Source organism: Cyrtonyx montezumae, unplaced genomic scaffold, assembly GCF_038088225.1.
Source record: "Cyrtonyx montezumae isolate F1298 unplaced genomic scaffold, pur_monq_1.0 scaffold_10, whole genome shotgun sequence".
Taxonomy (NCBI): domain Eukaryota; kingdom Metazoa; phylum Chordata; class Aves; order Galliformes; family Odontophoridae; genus Cyrtonyx; species Cyrtonyx montezumae.
The window spans coordinates 26130078-26154760 of NW_027071826.1; the positions used below are offsets into that span (position 1 = coordinate 26130078).

Consider the following 24683-nt stretch of genomic DNA (forward strand, 5'->3'; position numbering starts at 1 on the left):
GGAAATATATGATCTGAAGGTTTAGTGTTTTTATTGAGAACAATTTTAACAGAAAGACACCCAAATTATTTTAGTATTGACTAAATTAAGTCACTTGATTTAATCTTAATCTGTTGGGACAGTGGCTGTGGATTTTGTTATTTTTATTTGTTCTTAATTGTGGCGATTAACAGCCTGTACTTAGACGTGCTGGTTAATGCAGCATCCACTGAACTCATTAGAAGCGTTCTGGTTTGGATTATGCTTTTAGCCATTCTAATCCATTCAAACCTCACTGATGATGTAATCTAAGGAGTAGTAATAAACATGGAAAAATATTGTGGTATTTGTGTAAACAAATCAGTAATGAGTCTGTAAAGCAAAGATACTACTACTTTACCATTTTTAGCAAGGTCTCTCCTGCAGCTGATGCTGTGGTGCTGACTGAAGTACAAACCAAACCAGAACACTCCAGACACATAGTGATAAAATCTGCTCAACTGAATGCTTAGTTCAAATTTTAAACAAATTACAAGTGTATGATTGTGAAGTAGGTGAGAATAAAAGACAGAAACATTGAGTGTTTTTAGACAGATGTTTATACGTAGATTTCCTTTTATGTGTCACAAAAGGACACATCAGCAGTTAGTATGAATTGTGGTAAAGCAGATATTTAGTACACATTAAGTTAATTTTATACTCTCTAATGTCTGTTAACTTCCTCCAAAGTGTAAGGGAACAGTATTGGAAGGAATACACAGGTGCATATGGAATAAACAAATGAGCGTTCATGCCTGTAAGTAGAAGGCAAAATCATTAATACTGAACAAATTACATGAGCAAAATATTTCATTTGGTACTGTGAAAAATGAAATCACCACAGTAGAATGAAAGTGGAGAAGTTTGGGAAAGGACAGTAGAATTAGAAATTAAAGGAAGAAGAAGTGCTGAAATGCACATGTAAAAGAAGGGAATTTAGAGAATAAAAGCTAAAGAAAAGAGGAGGATAGTACAGAACTGTATCTGGAGAATGAATGACTTGAGAATTAATGTTTGTATACATAAAGCAGAAAATTTTGGGGTGTTATGCAAAAATACTGAAATGTAAATGCAGGTAGGATTTGCGAATTAAAAATGTATCCAGAGTATTCATTTATCTAGGAAATATAAAGCTATAAAGAAAAAAAAAAAGGAAAATGAGTTCAATTTCTATTCTATAAGTTTGAACAATGTATCTCTACAGTTCGTCAATTTATAACAAGTTCATTTTAGAAAGGTGCTTTTTTATGTTATAGGAAGAAAAATAATTCTAGGAAGCTGAAAACTGGTACAGGAGTCAGACATTAAAAATACTCTGTTCTCAGAGATACTATATATATAAAAATTGTAGTTGAAATTTAAAACAAGACTAGTTCTTTGAATGTACAAGTAATGAGCTTTTTTAAATTTTATTTTTATTTATTTATTAATTTATTTTAAGACGATTAACAAATTAACTAACTAGGTCTTAAAGAGAGCTGTGAAGTGGGCAGCTGCTTTAGGTGACCCTGCCTGAGCAGTGGGTCTTGACCAGGTGAAGTTGAGAGATCACTTCCAAGCTCAACTGTTCTGTGATTCTGTGAACTATATACGTGTTCTGAAAGAAAACCAATATGTTATACATGGAAACAACTATGCAATGACCATCTGATTTAAGCACATTATTTGGCACTTATACTATGGTTACTAGGTACTGTGTGCTTTGAATGTTTTGTGTTTTTTTCCACTTTGGATAGCAAGCTTGCACATCTCTTTTTATTGCTTTATTTATTTTTCTTAAATTGAGTAACATCAAGTAAGTAAGAAGACTCATTTTACAAATATATACTTTCAAGAAAGTTTTTGAAATACTAAAGGTACTAAATGGTTGCTGCATTTCCTTAAATGAATTTTTCCTTCAATGCTGAGAAGCAGTGGCATTTCTTTTAGGTTTTAGCACTGATTTATGTTTGTTGTTACCATGGTAATTCTTTTTCTTGCAGTCTGTTTCAAAAGAGAGAGAGGACTGTCAGGTGTTCCATTATTATTTATTTAATTACATGAAAAACAACTTGGAACATATTTCTCTGTAACAACTCTACTCATTCTCAATTTTAAGAGAAAGTGTAGATTTTAACTTTTGGGGAATTATATTTTCATTTCTTCCTTCTTTATTAACAAGTCAGTCATTTCATATTCAACATATTTAAGGAAAATTATCTTTACCTACTTACTCCATGTTATGTCTAAATTATATTTTATGGTATCAGAATAACTTAAAACTGTTGAAGACAATCTACAATTGATAATCTGATTCCAATTTTAGTAATCTGAGTTCTCTTCAAATCAGCCAATATTGAACATGCACAATAACCTGTCATTTATTACCTTTTTTCTATAGGTTCAAAAGACTATATTCAGTCTACCATTAAGTATCATATTCAGAAATACTCTATTTGTATGAATATTTGTAGATTTTCAATGAAATGTGCCCACAAATCCGAGAAGTTATTCTTTCTGCCATTATCTTTCTTGAATAGTTTCATTTTTAATTTTCAGTAAGGTTTTAAATGATACAGTAGGGGAGAGATACACTGTACTCCAATAAATGGCATAATAAATAATCTTTTTTGCTTTTTCCTCTTCTGGATTTGTGAGACACTGAGTGAAATGAGCTCACGTGAGCTGGTTAGAACAGTAACATTTCATCCTTATTTAGAGAGAAACATAAGGAACACCTAAGTTAAAGGACTGGAACTGAGGTTTTTGTCCTCAGAAGCTTAGTGGTGTGGTTTCATGGTCTCCTGAGATTAATTTAAATGTCATTGCCAAAAAGGTAGTTTTGCCCTAAGCCATGCATTTCAGTCCTTACTTTGCATCAGCAATAGCATCTGTCCGGTTCTGTGGTAGATCTCATCAGCTCACTCATCCATTTGAGAATGATTTTTTTTTTTTTTAATTTTAAGGGAACTAGGAGGATTAGTTTGCAAGCTGATCACTGAGCTTATCTAATTCATTTTGCAGCCACAGGGATACTTATGCTGTTGTAAAAGAGGTAGGCAAAACACATTGTGTGGGAAGGAGTGGAGGAAGGAGGTGTACTCCTGATAGAGCTGAGTGGGTTGCCAACCCAGTCCATTCCAAGTTGTTTCCTGCTGTTTGCAGGTTTGGAAATACTTTATTCTCAGACCTATTTTCGTGCTGCTTCAGTGAGCTATTCTCAGTATTTTCAGAGTCAGGTTAATAAACAGTTTCACATGAAAACATTTAAGCTGATTTTCCATAATTTGACTCAAATTGTATTGGTATATTATCAAATATGTCTGAAGTTTTGATAAAATTACTTTTTTCCTTTTTTTATTTTCTTTTACTCCTTCCTTAATTGCATTTATTAGAAGATACACTCAAAATTTCTAGTCTTATCTTAAGAACAGAAAATAAGTTTAATAGTTGGTAGTCTGAATAGAGGTAACAGATCTAAAGGTACAGAATCACAGAATTGTGGGGTTTGGAAGGGACCTCTAGAGATCATCTAGTCAAATACCCCTGCCAAAGCAGGTTCCCTAGACCAGACTGTGTCGAGGTGGGTCTTAAACATCTCCAGAGAAGGAGACTCCACAACATCTCTAGGCAGCCTGTTCCAGTGCTCCATCACCCTTACTTTGAAGAAGTTCCCACACACATTTGTGCAGAACTTCCTATGCTTCAGTTTGTGACCATTTCCCCTTGTCACCACACACTACTGAGAAGAGTACATCCTCGTCTCTTTGCCTCTCGCTCCTTAGACATTTATAGACATGGATCAGATACCCTCTGAGTCTTCTTTTTTCAAGGCTGAACAGACCCAGATCTCTCAGCCTTTCGTCATAAGAGAGGTATTATAGGCCATTTATCATCTCTGTGGCCCTCCACTGGACTCTTTCGAGCAGACCGCTGTCTTTTTTGGAATGGGGGAGCCCAGAACTAGACACTAGACTCCAGGTGAGGCCTCACCAAAGCAGAGTAGAGGGGAAGTTCACCTCCCTCGACCTGCTGGCCCCACTCTTTAATCCACCCCAGAATGCCATTGGCCTTCTTGTCCACCATGGCACACTGCTGGCTCATGGCCAACCTGTCATCCACCAGGACACCCAGGTGCCTCTTCTCAGAGCCCCTCTCCAGTAGATCACACCCCAACCTGTACAAGTGCTTGTGGTTATTCCTCTCTAAGTGCAAGACTCTACACTTGCTCTTGTTAAATCTCATCTGATTCCTTTCTGCCCAGCTCTCCAGACTGTCCAGGTCTAGCTGAATGGCAGCATAGACTTCCAGCTTATCAGCCATTCCTCCCAGCTCTGTATAATCAGCAAATTTGCTGAGGGTGGACTCTATCCCCCTCATCAAGATCAATGATGTTACTCCAGCACTGACCCCTGAGAAACACTGCAAAGTACAGGCTTCCAACTGGACTCTCTACCACTGATCAGAACTCTCTGACCACAAACAAAACAACAACAACAACAACAACAAAAAGTGTTTGTTTGTTTTTTTCTACCTGTTCTTCTTTCCAGTAAAATCATTTCAAGTGAAGACCATTACACCATTCTGGATATAAAAAGCAGCGCCTTCCTTCTCCCACCTGAATGTTCTTTTTGACATGGTGTAGCAGGCAGGAAACAATTTTCTCTCCCGTTCCAACCATATATTTCAGGAAAATTTAATGTGTCAAATGCATGTTAAATTGAAAAGTTCAGTTGTGTCAGTGAGGAGAGGTTTAGATAAACATTTTCGGCAGCAGATACAGATATATTGACTATCAGAAGGTATTTTTTAATTCAGGTGGATAGCATATAAGCAGGAGTATTTTTAAATTTTACAGATGAATAATGATTAAGCCCACAGAGAACAAAGCTTGGATTTACACATTTTGTATAAGTACATAGATAATGCAGCACCCTGTATTTTAATTTCTTTTGTAAGATATCAGGAGATAAAAGTGAGTGGGACTAGAGGCAGGGAAACACTGCATTTGTAATAAGAGCCATAGATAATATTTAGGGCATGCTATTCCAGAAATTTTTAAAAGCATGACATATGCTAACCTGTGTTGATTTTTCTATTCTGTTATTTAATTAATATCACAAATATTTGCTATTGCAACAAATTACTAATATAGCATGCCACATGAACTTATAAAAACAGTTCTAATAAATCTATCATTTCTTTCAGTTGCACGAAGATACTGTATTTAAACATTGCCTTTGCTTCTCTTCTTTGTTTTTTGCAACAGTTAACTATTGTTACAGGAAAATGTCTTGAGAGAGATTATGAAGTAAGTCCATAAATGTGAGAGTTAATGGCAGAATTTAGGTTATTATCTATATACAATTTTTTTTTGCTCTTGTGTGTCCCTTTTTCTCTAGGATAAATTCCAGTAGGACTTAAATGGAGGCAGGAAAATCACAGTAACCCTATTTTTCCAGTATGTAACAAACTGCGTTCACATCTGCTTTTAAAGTTTATTTCTGATCATCCTGACTATAACTCCTTGCCCTAGCACAGGAAAAGGGGAAATCTAGGCAGGAAACTGGAACAAAGAACTTTGTAGTGACCAAAATAATATCTTCCTGAATGTAATTTGGAGGGAGGGTTAGTTCAATGTGTGATTGTTTGCATTTAAAGGTGTTTAGAATAGATCAGTTTTAAGGTTTTTAAGACTGTGAGCTTCTTAGGTTGAGATTTTTTTTTTTCTTTCATACAGTATCTTTTTCCACTCAGAATAAACAGCCCTTACTTTAAAATATCCTGACGTGTGCTACTGTGTTCTCTGTAGATACACATTTCCGGCAGGAAAATAGGTCAGGAGTGGGTCTGCAACAGGATTGCAAGTTGGGCAATAGGCGCTTGTGCTCCTTGGGGATCCCACGCAGTGGGAGTAGAATTGCTGTGCAGGTGGTGGGGAGAGATTAGTACTTTGTGTGCCCAAACAGGAAACATGCTTTCAAAAGCGGGAAACCGGTCCTGAGCCATGGTGACCACTAGTGAGGGGGTGACCATTGGGGTGGGGCTGAATGCCTGTAGCTTGTGTTATGTGAGAAAATGCACTCATGCACATGGAGGTGGTAGCATTGTTTCTTGATGTGAAAGACTTAGATGGATCATTCTTGAAATTAAAGCTTTGTGCTTCTGTAGTATGGAACAAGATAATGGAAGTTTCTGGAAAATACAGAGTGCCCTGGGATGCGATGCAGTTGTTATACTGGGAGAGGATGGAATGGGTCTTACCCCACAAGGGTGCCCTGTCCTCTGGTAACTGTGAAGGCAATTTGTGTCCTTTTTGTGGAGAGATTATGCATTGTCCTAGTTAGTGGTAAATGCTTTAATATGTAAATATTTTCATATTCAAAGTAAAAATCTATGCAAATATGAAGATTTATTCAATGTAAAGTCCAGCATTAAATTTCAATTCTGTTATATATCATGAGATAATTATCTTAATCCATTACTCTATCCTTGGGTTCTGACTGCTTCCTAAGAGTTGTCTGTTATTTGGTTGAATATTTGTTTCTTCTGTGGATGTGTTCTGTTGTTTTTGTTTGTTTGTTTGTTTTTGTTTGTTTGTTTTTGTTAAAAATACTAACAAATCTATTCAGAAATGACTACGTGTTTGTTGTGTCTTTATACATCAATTATTGCTAAAGGAGTAAGTCCTCAATTAGTAGATATCTGATAAATTTGAAGGTATTTGTGTGAATGTCATTGTCTGAGAACACTTTTCACATTTGGAGAAGCTGCATGGAGAAGTATGAGTAGCACTGAAGTCTGAATGATGGAGTTTTAAATGATAACTTAAACATTCACTATGTTTATACAGTCAGGGAACTTTTCCTCAATTCCTTCTTTTTCTTGACTACAATATTCATTATAATTTAAATTATAAAATTGTATTTTTTTAAAGATACTGATTTACTCACAGTAGAATCTTTGTGAACTTTAAGTTGTTAGATAGATCCCTAAATTACAGTCTCTGAAACCAGAGGAGTAACAAGAGGATTTTTAAGCCTCTTAGATCATTACTGGTAGAATTTCTAGATATGCTGCACATACAGAGCAGGCCTGAGTTCTAAATTAATGCAGGGAGATTTGTTTAAGAGAGGAAGGAACTTATGTGAGCAGTTCTTGCTCATAAACAACAGGATATGCTCGACACAATCTTAGAGAATCCTACGTATAAGCATTCAGTCATATTCTACAGATAGTGTTTGTGACAGCATTTTCGGCAAAAGTGTATGAAGGAGGATTCCTTGTGGGTTTTTTTTGTTTGTTTGTTTTAATTACGGGTGGAGCAATAGCTGGTACAAAGACTGCTAAGCACTTCCTACTGACTGTAGCCCTGTCTATCTCTCAAGAACTCGTCGTGTACATTTGGTCTTATATTTATCAGCACTGATTAGAAAATGTGAAGAGTGTAACACTTCTGCAGCCTTTCTTTTAGTGTTTTATGTGAACAGACCTAATTGAATGTTAGTTGCCTGTATTTCCTCTTTGAGAATGACTGGTACTGATTAAAAACATTTTTACAATTTAGTGTGTATATTTAACAGGGCTAATGAAGCTGTCTGAACTGATGTATTAAGGAAGTATATTGCTACTAGTACTGAAGTTATTTCTAAATGACCTAATTCGGAATTATTCCACGGTCTGTAGTACCAGCTACGTGATGAGCTGGTACTAGGAAAATAATCCTGGAGGTCTCTCTCCAATCTCTTATAGTTAAATGATCTCCCTATGTTATGTAGTGCATATCATTAAGACTTTGCACTGAGTGTTTTCTCTGCATAGCTGAAGTGCTTAGGAATGTGATTTTCTTCATACACTTACTACTGCTTTTGTATGAAGTTGTTTTCTTTTAATGGATTTTATCAGGCTTAAAGGTAGGTAGTTGTTCTTCATGGAAGCTCCCAACCTATATGGTTTGCTACTATATTTTAAGAATACTGAATTTCTACTGTTCTCAAAGATGGTGTTATCAGCAACTTAGTAAGAGCAATACAATGCAATTTCCTTTCCTATACATATAGAATATAGTTTAAAAGTTTAAACATTCTTTAATTTGTAACCATTAAGACAAATTTCTATTTCACTTCCATACTTAAGTGTAAATTTGAAATTTAATATACTTCCAAATAGATGGCTTTTTATTGTTGTTTGTTTGTTTAATTTTCTTGGTTAACATTTATCAGTTCTGAGTAGAGGGGAATGAACACATTGCCTGACCCGTTGCTGTTACTCTTCCTAATGCAGCCTGGGATGCCACTGTTACTCTGTTGCAGGGGTGAATTGCAGGTGTATGTAATATATTGTACTCAGTGTTTGCTATGGAAAGCTGCTCAGATATTAGATCCTCACCATTAGATTGAGACAGTACCAGGAAGGGGGAGACTGCATGCAGGGTGAGGTTTGACTGGGGAGGGTACCAATTGCAGTGAGCTGGGGAGAAGGGAAAAGTGCAGCAGGGGTGCCCAACTTCAGTGTATGGTTGGTATTCTCTTAAGTGGAAGGAAAGTGGTTGGGAGATGGGGACAGAGCAGCATGCAAATACACTGCATGCTTCCCAGGTTCCCATGCTACGTTTTAATACATTTGGTTATGCATGGCTTCAGAGCAAAACTGCTAAATAACTGAAAACATACTGTGTGGGTTTTTTTAAAGCTCTTTTCTTAACATTTGAAATTATTTTTCGGTATTCTTACAGCTTCATCATGTCATTATTCTTTCTGCTGCATGGCATCACACTCATGACTATTACCAGACTAAGATATTTTCAGTATAACCCAATTGGGTTAGTTCAACTTAATTTTAAATCTCAGGTAAACTTTGCTTATGTGAAACAAAGTTTTAAACTGAATTAACTTCCATTTTTTAAATTCAGGTACTAAATTTCAAGTTTGACATCAAATTTTAAATTTGCTTTTTGTGTTAAACAGGATTTTAATATATATTTTAGAATCCTGTATTACTGATACTATAGATTGTATCTGATAAGACTTTTAGTAGGGCTTTTGACTGCATAATATTTCCTTCATATTCCACTTTTCACTGAAATTAGAACATCTCCAATGCATTATTCTTATTCATCATCCAATGACAAATACATTCAAATGACTTACATAGATAACAGTGTTTCTGCCCCTATTCTTTTCCGTAAGTACTACAAGTTCAATTACATTCAGTATGACTGGATTCCTTTCACTTAATATGCTTATGTGTGTCTGCATCTCCCATACTTCCAAAGGATGCGTTAAGCTGAATGATAGTAGATTCACGGCTTTGTGCAGTCCTTTTGGTTGTAGTTGTGTAATGCTCTTTTGAGCAAGGAAGGAGCACTTCTTTGCCATACTGCCAAATAGAGCCCAATTCTGACCTTTTCTAAGGAAACTGGGAATAGATGTGTTTAAATCACAAAGTCAAGCCAAAAAAGATTGAATCTTAGAATTTTAATAGACATTAACGGAGCGGTGATTTATGATTAAAGCACTCTTCATTTGGAAAAGATTTCTAGTTATCTAGAAAGTAAGTTAAGTTCCAACATTTGTGAATAATGTATTCAGTGTGTTTGAATTTGATATATATTTTTAGTGTTGCTATGATTCATTCTACAGTGAAGTTTGAAGTCAAAGCTTAAAGGTTAGAAACACTTCAGAAGCCTACTGTTCAAAACGTAGGTGTTATTAATTCAAAATTATTGTGAGTGTACTCTGCTATATAACAGTATGAATGTTGTCAGCTCAGCTCCCTTGAGATATCCAGAAATAATACTGATTCAAGTAGAAGCCTTCTTGTTAAAAAAGAAAACAAAAACAAATCACAAGCAAAAAACATGGAATACAAAAGAAGAAAAAACAAATCCTCACATTGCCTATGAGAAAATATGATTTGCTGATTGTTAGCATTTTTTTATTGTAATTTTGTTGCTCTGGGGAAAAAAAGAATCATTCTTTTTTTGAAAAGAAATCAATACCGCGAACAGATCAGGGAATGTAGGACATATAAGATATCTGTGTTCACTGTGAACTGCTCAAGCATATTGCATTAATCAGATTGCATTTCTTAATTCACTGATATGATTTAAATCTACCTGATTGGTTGAATGGCAATAGGAGGAAATTTGTCAAATTGTTCTTTTGTGAAGGTTATCTGTACATACAGTACAGTTGTACATCTTTTTTTTTTTTTTTTTTGTAATTAATGAAGGGTTTCAAGAATCCCATTATTATAGATAAGATTTGGAATAAACAAAAGGTAGCACAACAGGAAACTTGTGCTATAGTTATTATTTCACACCTGCTAACTGCCTTGAATAGGCTTTGAGATAACATCTGGAATGGAATGAGTTCATTCTTTAGACTTTTGAATCTCTTTCTACAGAAACTTACTCTTCACAACTCTCTCTTTTTTAAGGTACTACTTATACTCATCCTGCTTTTGAAAATCACCTATTGCTGTGGACACAGTTGTCATAAGAAAAGATATGAATTAAAGGAATTTTATTCACAGTTCACACTGTGTCTAGTGTAACAAAACTAAAAGAGTAGAAAATAATTTACTTGAATGGTATAGTGGAGTATCAGTTCTGTAATTTAGCTTTTGGTTTTGCTTATATACAGAGCTTTCACACCTCTGTTTTTATTGCCTGCTTTCTCAGTTAAGTTTCAGCACTCGTGGTCTTTCCAGAGTTGTCATTAGCTCAAGTTTTTTTAATGATATGTAGTATGTGCAATACAGAACACAATTTGGATTTTATATTATTTTCCAGAAAGCTCCGAAGCTTTGTTATCATATGCTGAAGTCAGGGAATGTCAAGGTTTTGGTAAATGTTTAAAAGTTTTAGGAATCTGAACACACTTTGTTGACTCTGCAGACAGTATGAAATAGGAATGATTTATAACTTGTAATAATTTGTAACTATTTAACAGAGTTTCTCTGTCCTTTCTAAATGCTTGACACTAGCCAGCTCGGGGAACAAGATACCACATTTGATAGGCAACTGATTGCAACTGCTGTAGTGATTCTTTTCTTTGTAGCGTTGATTCAAATTGTATGTGCACTGCAAGATTTCTGTCCTATTAGAGCTTATGGGGATTCATGGCCAGGGGTTTCAAATCAGTCAACTGATGCTGCCATGTTGGAGTTGCAGCATGCCATCTGCTTGTGAATCAGCTCCCCAAATATCATGATTTTCAGCCAAGCATTTTGAGGCAAACCACTCCCAGTTTATGATTTATCCTGATGTGTTAGTCTGAAAATGAAAGGTGCTGGAGTTCATCACTAATTTGATCTGATCAGCATCTGTCAGAAGGGAGTTGTGTGCAACTGGAGTAATAAGTGATTTAGATATTGGTCTCACTTTAGTCTCCTTCTGTGTTTCTGTCTGGACCTTCAGTTTTTACATGCAATTACTGGATTTCTGTATCAAGCTGAAAATTCAGTACTGTTTCTCCAAAGTGATTTTCACATTTTTATTTACAAATGTTGATGCTTCTTCAGAAAGAATAGTAAACAGAGTTTGAAATAGGTGAAACAGTGGGGTTTAGTACTGCAAATAAACTGACAAACATGTAATTTAACGTTGTCAGATTCTATACATTGTGGCTCAGAAGAATTAACACAATATAAATAAAATGAATAGTGTTGATTAGGACACTGGATAGCCTGATCTCATGAGAGGTGTCCCTACCCACGGCAGGTATTTGAGTTAAGATTCTGTGATTTGGAAGGGGAATTCTGGATTAATTGTCTATTTTTCATAAATATGTTTCTTTAAAGGCAATTATCAAAAGCAAGGGATATTAAAAATAATGGTAATGTAACAAACTTGGCTAGACTATTAAACACCCACTCTAAAGAATTAGAGTCAAATATCAGCAGCATTTCTTGTCATACACTGTAGTGTTTTTGAAGACAAAAAGAAAAACAAATACACTAAAAATCAGTTACCAGTTTTCTTAATTTCTCTTGACCCGCTTATAATGTAATGTACCAAACAAACAAAACTGTAATTCTGTATCTCTTTTAAAAATTACTTTTACTATAAAAATATCTTTAGGAATAGTTTCGTAAAAACTATGACTCATTTTAATTAAAATAATAATATAAATATTGCCCTTTGGTTAATGATGAATGAAGTTGTGCATCATATCAATGGAATAAATATGTAGTAAGACTAAGTGCTTGTGTTTTGTTAAGTGATAAATCTTGGACTTCACACAGATGACTGCAACTCACAGCAAAGTCAGTGAAAACTGAGCATTGTCATTAGCTGGTAGAATCAAATTGTATAGTTTTAATTTTTTAAGTAATTTCGTTTGATAGAAAAAGTCAGTTTTTTAAGCCAGCTTGTCAGATCCTCGATGATTGATTTCATTCAGCATGGTAGCTCTTTGTCTGAACCATTTTAATTACTGATGTGAAGAAAAGTGTATGCATCAGTTACTGTAGAAAGGTAACTACTCCTAAAAGCCTGTCTCTAGAGTCTGAGCACCTGAACAAGCAGAATAGTCCTGCTGCATAGTTTGATGGTAGTTGCCTCTTTGTCAGCATGCTTTGTTTCTATTTTCTTGGTTGGTTTTGTTATCATTAGTTTTAGTTTTTTCTGGGTACATTTGAAGGCTTATACTGTTTATGTAAACATATCTACACTCTTCTCACACTAGCAAGGAAGTTCAGCAGCAATCTTGATACTAATGCATTTGTGCTTCCAAAGAATGACAGTTTAATATATTCTGGTTTTCTTTAAGATATTTAGTATTATACTTTTATTTTCTCATTTTTTAATTGATATTTAGTAAGCACCAACAACTTTACAGTTATTTTTAAGATGAAATGTGCCATTTTTTTCTATGTAGAAAGAAATTTTATGATCTGTAATCTGTAAATGTTGTGATCTGTAACCAACACTGTATTGATGTGTATGGCTCAGTTCGTGAATCAGTATGGTTACTTTTCTTTCCATGACTCCATATTTCTCTTTATTAAATGTCGTTAGATGTCAGTATAATTTCAGAGAATTAGCACCTTATAAACATGGACTGTATTATAAAAAGTAGCAGGTAATTAATTGGTTGCCTTAGGTGTATTTGGAGACTTCTGCATTCTGAAAAGACACTTGAATGGAAGAAGATATCCTATTTTTGTAATGTTTTTAGTAAACTGATTTTAGTGAGTCTGAATCAATAACAGGTTTTTGAAACCAGCTAGACAGCAGATAACACTTATGGCTTACCTCACCTGCTACCATCGCCTATTCCTTCTCACCTGCTGCTACTGCTTGCTGTTAGTTGACTTTCAAAGGAAGCTAAGGTTGGTAGAATGCAATTAAAAGAAGCAAGTTTTGATTGATTAACAGATAGCTAGTTATACATTCTTTAGTTAAAACCTTTACCTTATTTTGTGAAGTTTAGTTTAATTTTTGAAGAAGCAGCTGGAATTTTTAGCTCTTGGAGGCTGCTTGTGAATCCACTTCTGTAAGAATGGACATCAAGTTAATGAAAATACTGTCCTTTAAAAAAAAAAAAAACTGGACATTTTTTTTTTCTTCTATGTGGTTTATTTTATTTTATTTATTTTTTTATTATTTTTCTTCTGATTACAGCCCATAGTTGCAGAGCACTCAGTAGCAGTGGGTGGCAGTCATAAATCTGTATAGTAGATTTCTGTAGCCTGGCTGCCTGCTGGCACAATTACCAGCTTAAAATCAACTGTGGAACTTGACAATTTAGAGGAGGCTTCTTACAAAAATCAGGATTTTAAATAGATTCTTAGCATTTGTAACTCAAAGTCAAGAGGCAGCAATATCTGACAGCATCTGGTAATCTTTTTCTTTCAAACTGCATTTAAATAATACAGAGATTGTTTCTGGTAAGGTAACAAAGCTGTTATGTTGACATTCTAGGTTCTGTATTTTTTGGGGAGCTGAAATCTTGAGACCTGCAGTAGTAGATTACATGTAATTAGATCTGGTAACTGTCGATATTAATAAACAATCTGTATATAATACTGTTCATGTATGTACTTTAGAATGCAGCAAACAGCTTTTTGTGTTTGTACTATACCAGACTAGAAGGATTTCCTTGTGCAAGTACTAAGATGGGAAGCAATTTTTCACTATTCTTTCTTGCCACACCCACAGTTTTGCTTTTGTAGTGGCTGGCAGCGTACTATCTTCTCTATGTTCTTTTCCTACAGAAGCATAAAATATGGCAGTCAAGGACCTCATGGGCTGGCAATTAACTCTGCTTTCCACCTGCCTCTATCTCTGTTTATGCTTCACAACTGCAATTTGTTTTTTAACTTCTTCCTGTATTTATGAGGCCAGATCTGAGTTTTGACTCAATCAAAACATCTAGTTTCCTTCATATAGTTGCCTGATACATGCACACAGAGTACATAACACATTAATTGACACTTTGTCAAGTCCTGCAGGAGGGAAAACAAGTAATAAAGGATTATCAGAAGGAGTTCATGTTAATATAGGCTGTAGCAGAAAGTAAAATTCTTTCTGAGAATAAGTAGGTGAGTACTGCACTTACTATATGAGGACCTGAAGTTGTGTTTCACAACATTGGTTACAGAAAAAGAAAAGAAATTCACATTCTAGTTATGATTTAATTGATTTAGATTAAAAGTCTTGATGTAGTATTTTTAAGTAGTTGGCAGATAACTATATATGAATTCTATTTCAATATGATTTTAGTAATTAATGTAGCAATCAATAGAGTATACTTTCACAGAGATATTGATTGAAGTATCCTTTAATTGCAGCCTTTAATTAGAATCAGTGGCTCACCATTCTAACTTTTGTCTATTATTTTAACAGTTGCAGAACTGATTTACTTCCATTTACATTTTTATACACTGGGGAGCTGTGTGGCTCAAATTCATATCCTTGCAAATGAAGGTGACTTGTTGATAGAGATTATATGACATTGCCCCTTGTTTACATGGCAAACAACTCTTTTTAATCATGCCCTTTCCAGTTATTTGTTCTAGGGAGAGTGAAAGAGCACTGGTAGGACTGTTAATGTGCCATTTTGCCCTTTTATTTTCTTTTTTATTGTTAGGCCATATTTCTTAAGAGAAGTACAGTGGAATCTTATATTGGTAAATTGCAAAAATGCCTTGCTGCGAAGACTTGAGACATTAACATTATCAAATATGCTCAGAAATCTTTCAAGCTCTTCATGCTTTTTTTTTTTCTTAGTAGGCCACTCATATTAAAGATTTAATACATTATAGACAGGAACTCATTTTTTTACTTACAGAATACTTTGAGATGTGTATGTGCATGTACAGATTTATATAAAATATCTCCTTCCCCATGGACAAAGAGAAGCCTTAAAATCAGCATTTTTATCTTTGATTGCCCTACTTTCTTTTCCACATTCATTTGCTTTAATAAACCACCAAGATCTAAAGAAAATGATGCTTCTTTCTTTTTGGTACTTACTAAAATATAAAAGAAAATGCTGTCTGAACAATGTGTGGTGCATTTGCAACAAGTTGTAGTTCACTCTGCCCTCCAGGTAGTGTTAATTGACATACTGTAGTGTTTATTAGCAAAGGTAGTGTTATCTTCCATACTGTATGAAACACTGTAGGCAGAAAAGTTAGTTCTGAATCACAGGCTGTGTTAGGCAAGTGATGTCTCTGGCTATATAAGAATGTGATTAGATGACAGATGAATTTTACATTAAAGTATCTTTTTCTTGTATGTTAAGGAGTTAAAGAATGAATACATCTCCCGAATTATAAGTTGAGCTCATTGGAGATCGTTTTTTGAATTCTAAAGATTTATCCTGCTGGATTCAATGAGAGTTGGCTTTTTTAAATGTTGACTGTTCAGCCACACACCGTTGCTTAAAACGTGTGCCATAAACATAACCATTTGACAAGCAGTTGACTTAGAAAATAGTCTTGAGTAATGTGTGATGTAATCTTGTTAATTTCAATCTGAGATGTCCATTCTGATTTCCTAAGAGCTTTGTGTGTCATGCATTGTAGACAGATATGCATTACCTAATTCAGTAAGATTCAAACTTGTGCTCAGGAATAATGACCTCTTATTTTTACTTGTACATAAATTCTCTGCATTTTAGAATCTCTTTCCAAGTCCTTCCATCTGATATTAGTTTGACAATTTCTGAAGTAAGCATCAGCATTTTAGTCATTTCCATGCTACTACTTTACCTTGCAATGAGTGACTGCATCAGAGAAAAGTCTTGAAGGGTTTCCTTAGAAGATGGAGTCAAATTGGAAATAAATGCAATTCTAGCAGGTCACAATGATAAAACAAAATGAGCATTACTGACAGGATTTTGGAGCAGACTGACTTGTAAAAATCAGTCTGCAGAATATATGACATTTAAAGTTTGTCATCATAATATTAATAAAAATTAAACAGCAGATCTTTAGTTTTTATGTACATATGCTTTTGCATACACATTGTATCAAGAGAGAACAAATTTGAAGCACAGCACTCAAACTTATATTTTCTTCAGGGTACGTGCCATACAAAACTGTCTTAAATTTCATGAGCAATACCTGCCCACACATAACACAATACAATATTTTTGAGCCTTAATAAATTTTTAATGGAGAGCTTCATAGTCTTTAATCTCTCTTAGAGGTATTCAACACCTAATGCTGTCTTTGTAACTGTAAATCTCTTTTAAATAAGATTCTGTCTATTTTACTTAATCAATAAGATGAAAGCAGTTCTCCTAGTGAGGGCATCATCGTAATTAAACATAGAACAAAAAGTAGTGTCATAGCTTTTCAGTCTCATTTCTCACTGATTTCTCACCACTACTGTGCTTGTGATGGTATTAGAAACTAGTGAGTGTCATTAGAAACAGAGTGGGCAATTCATGTATCCCCTACTTTGGAAATTCTCACCTGCCTGAGCTTGTGGCTTCCACTGCATTGTTATACAACTAACTACATCATAGAGCTTTAGGCATTCTGCTATTAAGGTAGCATTTTTTTCTTAACTAGAGGTTTATCTCTGAGGTTTTTCACATCTTTCCACATTTATTTGCATTGTACATCTGCTATTACCAAAGGGAGTATCCAGGGTGTCTGCAAGGAAAAGGTGAAACTACATTTGAAAGGAGCCTGTTTACTTTGAAAACTTCAAGATTTTTTTACTCAGGTTCCTAAAGACAGTTTCTAGGGTCTCATTTCACTGACTAGATCTGTAAACAAAGGAGATTAGAGCTCTTTCTGTGTAAGAAGATCACAAAAAGTGGTCTTTTATGTCTTTTGGCATTCTTGCTCTCCTTTACAATTTGTCTTCTGAGGGTACCTTTTTTTTACTGAAGTGAAAACTTTTTGGACAGGAAAAAGGAAACAAAGAACAAAGTCTGCTTCTTGACTATAAGCTTCTGGCTGTCTGCAGAGGACTGATATCTGGTTGTTTACTGTCAATTTGAAAATAATCTTTTTTTTTAGTATGTTTGTACTGAGGACAAAATATTAAAGAAGTATTAGGAATTAATCACTGTAGCTGCTTCTCGCAAAGGGAAATTTCCTCTTATCACCAAAAGAGAAAACGATGATAGTGTGTTCAAATCTCTGTCATCCATTTGTAAATATCTTTACTGATAAAATCTGATTATCCTGATGCTTTGCAATACAAGCTTATTTGCCAGGATTTTTAGGATCTTACCTATCAGTCAGTAGATGCAAAAATTGAGCATTGTCAGTATTTTAGAGGATTTCTGGACTCTCTCATGGTCGGCCATTTGCATCCTGGATACTGTCCCAGTCCTCTAAAACAGAGGATGATAGTTAAAAGTAGCAGCTTAAAGACTGCAACACATGAAATTCATTTTTCACTGATACAGTGCTATAATTTCAACAGAGATGAGATCTGTAGATTTTGCATATTGAGAAAAACTGCTTTGTTCATCTGTATCTTTATTTGAAGGCATTTTTGTAATGAGCAGGTAATTCCACTTTGTAATTCTGGTTTGATTTGCTGATAGAAGTTTTATTTAAATAAAAATTCTATTAGGAATGTGTAGTTGCACCTGAGCCATTGTAGAATAAAATTTATAATGCCATCTTCAAAAGACTCTTGACTGTATCGTGGTTGATGATATCTTCTAATTATGTATGTGAGGAGCAAACATTACAATAACAACCAAATACTGATACGTAATCTGCAATGCTAACCTGGTGTAAACTCAGGTGAAATGTTATGTATAATTGACTTGGTTTGATTTTAAACTTGGAAGAAAGTTAATGACTAAAAGTATTTCTAATAAAAAGTAGCACTGATTCTGTTATAATTTAATCATTTTAAAAGTTAAGGAAAGTGGCTTTTCAAATTTAATTTTACAGCTTCTGGAGCTGTGATGATTGCTTATAAATGAACAGCTGCATCTTCATTGCCACAGGCTTAAATTGAAGTCCCAAAGTCTCATAGGTTTTGAATTCCATAGCATGTTAGCAAGAAATCTGCAAATATAGAAAGGTTCAAGTTCTGAGACTGAGCACAATTCGTGTATTATTCATGACTGGCAATGCAAACACTATACAACCTTGCACCAACTGCTGCAGTATAAGTTGTAATGTAAAGAAAAATCCAAGGTTTCCCATAATTAGGGAGGCAATATGACTAGCGTATTCTTATTTTCAATTTAAAACTTAAATTTTAGATGAAATTCTTTTATTTTTGTTTCTTAGTTTACTAATTCAAATTAAAGTAGCCCAAAGTATTTAAGATGGTGTTTTATTCCTCATTTTTCTTCTGTTTGATGTTGACTTATGAATTCCATGTTACGTCTTTTGCACACATATAAAGATCTTCATTATTACTTACTATTACCTATTACTTCTACTTACGCTATTTGAGTCATTTAATCATATCTAGAATATATGCAGTCAGAAGTATATTATCTTAGATGTGGTACAAAAGCGTGCAAAAAGTGCAACTCGGGGGAAAATTCTCGTGGCTGTAATTTGGAGTGAAATCAGAATGTGTCATGGCACTCAAAAAATGGCACCATATACTTCTAGCAGGAAATATAAATCTAATGAATAGGAATTAGAAAATTTTCTAGCTGATATATATAGTTAATATATTTTTTCATCACGTGAATTGTTAGCATTTAAATCACATTCTTAACCTTAGCCAAGTTGTCATACTACATCCTCCCCACAGACAGGTGTCATGTAGATTCTCTGCCCGGTGTTTGAGAATTGCTTGCGTTTTAAGAAAAGTTCTGTTACAGGTTTCCTTTGGCTGTTAAGATTTTAAAGGTTTTCATAGTTAAGACTGCAATAATTAGGCACACTGAATGTACCAGTTGAAGAGGAGCCTTCACTCTCCACAACTTTTACCCATTCTGTACAATTCCATCTGAAACACTTCCCTGCTACTAAGTTAGAGAAGCTGTATAAGCATCGCAGTTTTAGAGTTTTAGAAGGAAGGAGACTTAGGATTGCTGGGGGCTGAGTCACTCCCGGTGTAGAATTCATAGAGCAAATTAATACAGGATAAATACTGTTCTTAAAGCTCATTTTCTGATTTACAGGTCTGCTGCCTTTTTAAATAGAAAAGCTCTCAGGCAAACACAGAAAGAAGAGACAATTTTCTGTGCATTCATATAAGGAGGAGTCTTCTATTTGGAGGTCAACTTGCCTTCTCTCCTCCTCTGAAGAAGTGGTGAAGTTCTCAGTGAAGTTTGTTTCATATTCTTGTATGTTAGGGCCATGGGGATGTTTCTGGGAATCCGCAACTTGCACAGATTCATCATTCTAGTCCATGGAGAGGCTCTCCACAAGAGAAGCAATAGGAAAGTTGTGCTGCTATGGAGTCACCAGAGATGCAAGTTCCTTCTTTCCCCCTGGCTCCTGAGGAGGTTTTCTGAGCAGGATTCTCAGCTTATGATTTAATCTTGAGAAAGGTGTGTTGCACATTTATGTAGTAATTTCAGGGGATTTTTTTTCATGCATTTTTTATGCATTTAGAAAGATGTAACTGGAATTCAAGGAGTAGTAATATTCTCTTTGCAAATGTTCCTGGCAAGATTTTCTAACCATATTGTTAGTCAGATTTGTGCATTTGTGTATTTTTTTTCTTCATCAACTGCATACTGACTTGGCAATTTCTGTCAGAGACAGTAGGATAACTTTTTTTAGCTGATTCGGGTCTCTCTGATTTGATATGCTGGAAGATTAACAGGTGTCACGTCTGCTAGATAAATAGTAAGTGTGTTGAAGGAAATTGAAGTATTTCTGTGTTAGGCCATATGGAAAATCCTAAACCAGGGCCTGCCAGAAAAGTTTTCTTCCAATTTAAAAAAGGAAGCTACAGGATTTCCATCTTAAAAAGCAAAAACAACAACAAAAAAGAACAACATAGAAAAGAAGTCGTCTTACAATTTTGATCTTGTTCTTAGTTATAAGTGGGATAGAACTGCTTTCTTCAGACTGTCAAGTATGTTACTATCTTTTAGGTTCTAGGAGAAGAACAGTGTTGATAAAAAAAAGAATACTGACAGCATACCAGTGTTCACAGTTGCCGATAAGTGATATTGCATAGAGCTATGGCCATTCTCAGCAATGAATTGGTGAGGGGTGCCATGGAGCTGGGAGGGAACACAATTGGAACGGTTTAAAAACGACTTAAAGTGGTCAAAGGAATGTTCTATACTCTATGAAATGCAGAAAGGAAGTATTTAAGGGACTGGGAGTTCATCTCACTGTCTTCTGCTCACTATGGGAACTAGCTGGGCATTGATTGGGAGGTGGTGAGCAATTTTTGAGTAGCATTGCTTTAATTGCACCACATTCATATTGTAGCTGTCTCTGGAAAACAATACTGTCTTAGATATCCTGTAGTGAACCTTTGAGATGAGCCTAGTGTCTAACTGAAGTTAACACTAAAGCTCCGTGTGTAGTTAAGTAGAGAGTTCATGCCCTCTCATGGTTCCATTGTAAGATGGACAGGGTGTGTTGTTAACGAAGGTCCCTGTATTTCTTAAACATCTGTCTTGGATTCTACCTAATTTTAGATAGCTATATTTAGAGAGACGTAAATACCACTCATAGGAAAACAACAACATGGACAACAACAACGAAAAAAAAAGAACAGTAGAATGTACTGTAGAAGGGTTACAATCTGGAATTCAGGAAGGAGTTAGGAAGGTAAAAGTAATTTTAGTGGACTAAATGTTTGGGCAGCACACATAAGCTCCTCCTGTTAGCCATATGAACCCTGAACCAGAATGTCAGTACTGGAGACCAGGTTTATCTGTATGTGTATGTTTATACATGTTTCTGTATGAATGTTATAATTGTGACAACATCAAAATGGGAGCTCATTGTATATTTCACATGACAGCGTTCTTCCTAGAATGAGAATATACACCCATGCATACAGTGCATCCTTTTCTTATATTTCTGAATTGGAATGTGGAGTAATTCATATGCTATAGCCCTTACTATAACTAGGATTGCTACAACCATTCTCTATGTTTTATCCTTATATGAAATTACTTCTTTTCTGTGGTGTTAATCTTGAAAGGCTTTATTTGTGTGACTTAAAAACCATGGAGCTGCAATAGGCATGCTGTTAAAAAATTAACTTTGCATGCTCACTTTCTGTTTTTACTTGCAAATTATATTTAAAATATACATGTATTATTATGCAATATACAAGTATTTTCATAGAGTAGAAATATTAGAAAATTTTCTCTGGAATTAGTATAATTTCTAAACTTAATATAGCTCATTTACCAGGAAGATGTTATTTACTTCTTCTGAGCAATGGCAATGAGTCTATTAGGTAATTTGATTTCTTGAGCAACTGACCTTATCTAAAAAAATTTTTCCACAACTTTTCACAGACTTTTAATCTATGAAACCTGAGAAATTATTTTTGAGAAGAAAAATTCCCATGGTGATTTGAACCTTTACCACTTTAAATTGTAAGATGTATCACTTTCTACAACTTCTTTTAAGTATATTTTACTGCTTAAGTGGATGTGGGTTTTTTCTTTTGGTAAATGCATGTGTAGGAGGCACTATTAACAAAAGTTTACGTTACTATAACGTAGCATACATGCTTTAAATGCCAACTGAATGTTGCTTTGTATGAAAAATATTGTGCTTTTGTTCAAAGTTATCAAAGTTCATTTCGGATACCTTGAAGAACATAATTTTTTATATGTATGTAATATATATAGATACATATATATAATGCATATATATATATATGTATTCTATGGTCTTAGAAAAATAAGGTCAACTCGTTTTTTTTTTCTCCATCAAATTTGATCTTATGGTGATATTTTGTATGTTTTCATTTTAATGATTTTGACAGCTTTTTTTTTTCCCCGTAGACCTTCAGATTTTCATCTATCTCTAATGTATTTTATTAATCTGTATTTATTTATTTATTTTGATGAATAGCATTTACTGGTAGGGTAAAAATATTAACAGCAAAATTCTAAGAACCTTAGTAATCATACAAGTCTATTATTAAGCAACCGATTATCACCTTATTAGAAAACAGATTTAAGAAACATAATGACAAGCTCATTTAATTTTGAGAAATAGCTGATATGAGGTATTTATCAACAGTTAGAATGAAAAAAGGAAAGGGATTAGAGTTCTCCATTTGCAGAGCATATAACATAACTTGAGGTCCCTAAGTCAGCTGTTTTGCTGCTGTATCTTTCAATTCTCCTTGTTTGCATTATTTTATTCTTGAGCACAGACACCTATACAAATTGTATTCACTTTTTGACTGAAACTGAATCTTAAGAAATGTTCTTTACCCCATACTAACTGTTTTTCTTATTACATATTTGGATCAAAACAATATAAGTTTTGGTGAGTTTTTTTGTGTTTTGTTTTTTTTCATTCATGTAGAAAATTTTATGAAGAAATTAGGTGTGTTGATTTTGTTTGAGCAGTAGTACATTTTTTGTAGGTGGTTTTATAAATAATGTATTAGGTCAACCATTTCTTCAAACATAATGAACAGAAAGTATGAAAGCTACTGTGTAAGTAATTCCTCCTATTTATTTTGTTGCCCTCTTATGTCAGAAGTGGATGTTGGTGAATTGCAGCTTAGATTGAACCTTCCTGCCAGTACTGAGTTTCACACTGTTGCCATCTAACAGATGACAGAAGAGGGGCAGTCTGACACAATGGTGTCTGACATGGAAGTCTGTATAAATCAAAGTTGTATAATTGAATTCCTCCATGTGGAAAAAATTGCACCCATTGATACTCATTGATGCTTGTTGAATGTTGATGGAGATCAAATAGCGTATGTGAGCACAGTGAGGTGATGGGTGGTGCATTCCAGCAGTGGTGACAGTGACGTTACAGACTAGCCACATTCCAGACAATTATGCGCAGCTATCACACCTCAAAATGAAGAGTGTCTTGATCATCAAATCAATTTGGTCAAATTTTGGCCAGGGAATTATGTAAGGAGATGAATATCATCTTCAGTGCATTGGAATTAATGACAGCAACATTGGGATACTATGTAGTTTGCACCTGGTGGAACCCATAAATGCTCACACAGGAACCAAAAGAAGGCCATATGTAAGATTGTCAGGATGTACTGGACCAATAAGACGCTGAAGGTGACAGTTTCCTGGATTGCATCAGTACTAGTGATGTGGTGTCATCACCAGGATTGAAATCAATACAACAGTCCACGGAGTGGTAACACAAGAATTTCCCACTGAAGAAAAAGTTCAAGATGCAGCCTTCAGCAGGTGAAGTGATATGCAGAGCCTTTGGGGATAGGAAAGGAGTGATCCTTCTAGATTTCCTGGAACTCTGTCTGCTACACTGCACCACTGACTAAGCTGAAAGCTTAAAATTCCAGTAAGGCCAGAGAAGATTACAGCCTTTCTCTCACAACATGGTAATGCCAGGCTTACCAGTTTGAACTCCATGAGCACATTGCCAATCTTGTCTGAACTGCATTAGCACACTGGCCATGTAGTCTGGATTTCACACTTTCATGCTGGCTTTCATCTGCTTGGGCCAATGAAAGAAAATACGTCCAATATGTCACGAAAGGGTGACGTGACTATGTCACTGATGAAAGCAACAATGTCATCATAGCAGCTCTAAAACAGTGTTCACTTCCTCTACTAAAGATTTTTATATGCACAGCATGCAGATTATTGTTCATTACTGGTAAAAATGCATTGCTAATGGTGGTGGTTATGTTTAAAAAGAGTACTGTGAAGCTGAGAATTTGCTATATTATGTTGTGCTGTTTGTAACGGGCAGTTTCCATGTAAATAAATAGGCATTACTTTCAGAGCAACCAATGTACAGTGTTTCTGCCAACAGTTTGTAGTCTTTTTCAATACTAAAGCTTTTCTTTTCTGGAAATTTGCTTTTCATTCATTCATGCACATTTTGATTGTTTTTCGTCTAATTAACAATCCTACATAAAACTATAGCAATAAAAATCCCTGACACTTTCTTGATTTGAGTGAAAGTAATGAGCTTTTGCAAGTAGAATCTACAATTTTTTTTTTTCATTAAAAAAATCTTAAACAGAGAAAAGTAGCTATTTGTTAGACGGTTTTTTTTTAATTTATGATGTTTTTAATTTTGTACATTTCTTTCTCACAGGGGAATAATCACTTTCTTCATTCTAA

At 34.7% G+C, this 24683-nt stretch overlaps 1 protein-coding gene across 4 annotated transcripts in view; it reads left to right on the forward strand.

Moving 5' to 3' along the window:
- Window positions 1–24683, forward strand: part of NOVA1 (NOVA alternative splicing regulator 1) — a 132863-nt gene that overhangs the window by 70148 nt on the left and 38032 nt on the right. The gene's annotated exons all lie outside the window — the stretch shown is intronic.